The following is a 2,807-nucleotide window of genomic DNA, read 5'->3' on the forward strand; positions in this document are numbered from 1 at the left end:
TTTTCCCCTCCCTCTCGCTCTCCCTCCTCCCCTGGACATCTCCCTCTCCCCGCGCCCGAAGCGCTGCCGCCGCCGCAGCCCACCACCGACGCGCTCCCCGCCGTCCCCTCGCCCCTCAGTGGAGTCCACGAGCTCCGCCACAACCCCCTCCACCTCCTCGTCGAGCCACGAACCTCCGGACGGCCTCCATCGTCGCCACCGTCCTCGTCTTCAACCTCGGCCGTCCGAGATCGTCTTCGCCGCCCTGTTCTGCTCCGGCCTTCCCCGAGCAAGCTGACCAGCCCATCGACCTCCCCGTGAGCCTCTGCTTCGAACCCCTCTCCTCCTCCTCGCGATTACGCCGTCTAGGCCTCAGTCCCGCCATGGCCGAAGCTCGCCTCCGCTCGAGCTTGTCGCTGGCGTTGCTCCGGCGACCCTTTGGCCACGCTCGTGCACCTAGCACTCTCGCCGCACCTCGTAGTGCCCCGCTAGCGCTTTAGTTCGCGCATTTGCACGCTGCAGCCGCGCCCCCGAACACAGCCGAACTCTGGCGGCCGCAAAGCGTGGTCGCCGACGTCGTTCTCGGCCACCCCAGCTCTGGCCGAGGGCACTGCTCGACGCGCCGCATCGCCAGCTCTTCGAAGAGCCTAAACACACCTCGAACGGAGCCCTGTGGGTGATTCCCGTGGCGTTCCGCCGTCTCGGGCCTCGCTGGCGGCAAAACGCCGGCGAGTTGACCGGGTTTGACCCCCCAGGGTCGCTGACTAGTGGGGCCAGGTCCTGCTAATTCTAATTAAAAAAAATAAACCAAACCTAACTAGCCACTAACACTGACCAGTGGGCCCGACCCCCCCTAACCTTTTAATTAAACTAAATTAACCCCTGTTAACCCCCCTGTCACTGACGTGTGGGTCCCACACGTCAGATTTGACCTGGACAGCCGCGTTGACCCGCTGATGTAGTGATGACGTCATGCTGACGCAATTATATATTTTCTGGAATTAAAAATAATTCAGAAAATCCAAAAAATGTTTTAAACTTCAAAAATTCATAACAATTCAACCGTAGCTCAGATTAAAATAATTTATATATGAAAAATTATCAGAAAAATGCAACCTTTCCATCTGTACTAGTTTCATGCATGAAAAACCAACTTATACATGCTGAATATGGGAAAACACATTAGGGCATATATAAGAGACTTAATTTAGAAATGCATTTGAACCTTTGGTTCAAATGGACTTCAAACCAAATGTTTACTAGATGCATTAGCTCAAACAGCATCACATCTACATGCCATGTTCATGCATCATATTGTTGCATATGATTGTGTATTGATTGCCGGCACCGTTCCTTCTCGATAGGTCCTGCTCCGGAGACGTTCCAGAGTACCTGTCCGTGAAGCAGTGCCTCCCTTGTTGTTTTACCAGGCAAGCAAACCCCCCTTGTTCATTTCGATAAAACCCTACTCCCTCGCTCCTGCTCTCAGTTATTGCATTAGGACAACAACGATTCATCTGCTACTTTGTGCTGCGGTAGTTGAACCCATTCCTCTGCATGACCTGTCATTGCCACAGTAAATAGTTGAAACCCACTAGCATGTGTAGGAGTTGATTGAAGCCATTGTTGTGTTCCTACCATGCTATGCCTGCTATTGCTTAGAGTTGTGTCAGGTCTGGTTCATTGGGAATGAATTGGAGTGTTACGATATGTTCTGATGCTGAGAGTGAAGTGTGTGAACACGATTTGGTAAAGGTAGCGGTGAGAGGCCATGTAGGAGTACATGGTGGGTTGTCTCACTGGAACCGTCCTTAAGCACTGAGTTCTGTGTATGTTGTCCAATGACTCGATACTACCACACATTGGGTTCCAGTAACTCGACCCCTCTCGACTTATTAACCAACTTGGTCTCTGTCCAGGAGTCGCAACTAGTTTCTGGTGTTTGTAGGTAGTGCTATTTTTCTACCAAGTGGCACCCGGCAGGGTGGGCTTGGGACAGACTAGGCACACGTGGCACGGTGTACCGAGTGGCACCCGGTTAGTGGGCTCTGGAACCCTGCTCACATCATTTGGGGCCGTGAGCGACACCCCGGCCGGATCTCCTTGCGGATGGAACCCGAATAGGCGATAAACCTGGGCTAGAGTCTTGTGTGGTTAGTCAGGTCGTGGCCGACACCCTCGCCAGGCTTCCGCTTGAAGGTTGCCGAGATACATGACGTGTACATGGCGGTAAGTGGCGAGAGCGTGTGTGAAGAAGTACACCCCTGCAGGGTTAACATGATCTATTCGAATAGCCGGGTCCGCGGTTATGGACTTCTTGGATGCTTACATGGTACATAGACAACTTGAAGTGGATACTATAAAATGCTCAAGACAAGTGTGAGTGCTATGGATGGCCTTCTCGTAGGGAGACGGGGATGAATCCATAGTAGTGTATTGTGTGGTGATTAGTGGACTCGTGTACGTTGTTTCACCTCAAGAGTTTCTGGTAGTCGTAGAACAGGATAGCCACAGAGTCAAAGCTGGCTTGCTGCAACTAAACCCCACATTACCCTCTTGATACAAATGCATGTACGATAGGATCTGATGTAAGTCTTGCTGAGTACCTTTGTACTCATGTTGCTTTATTTATGTTTTTGCAGCGGAGATTTCGGTCTTACTAGTGTTCTCGTGGACTTCGACTAGTAGCTAGTACCTCAGCTACGATCTTGATCGGATGTTGTAGATAGTCAGGCTCTTCAGCCTTTTTCATTTATAGATGTCTGTACCCAGACATGTAATGCTTCCGCTTGTTGCTTGATTGCTCTGACTGTTGGGTCATGTGACCC

The sequence above is a fragment of the Triticum dicoccoides genome, chromosome 3B, assembly GCF_002162155.2.
Source record: "Triticum dicoccoides isolate Atlit2015 ecotype Zavitan chromosome 3B, WEW_v2.0, whole genome shotgun sequence".
NCBI classification, from domain to species: Eukaryota; Viridiplantae; Streptophyta; class Magnoliopsida; order Poales; family Poaceae; genus Triticum; species Triticum dicoccoides.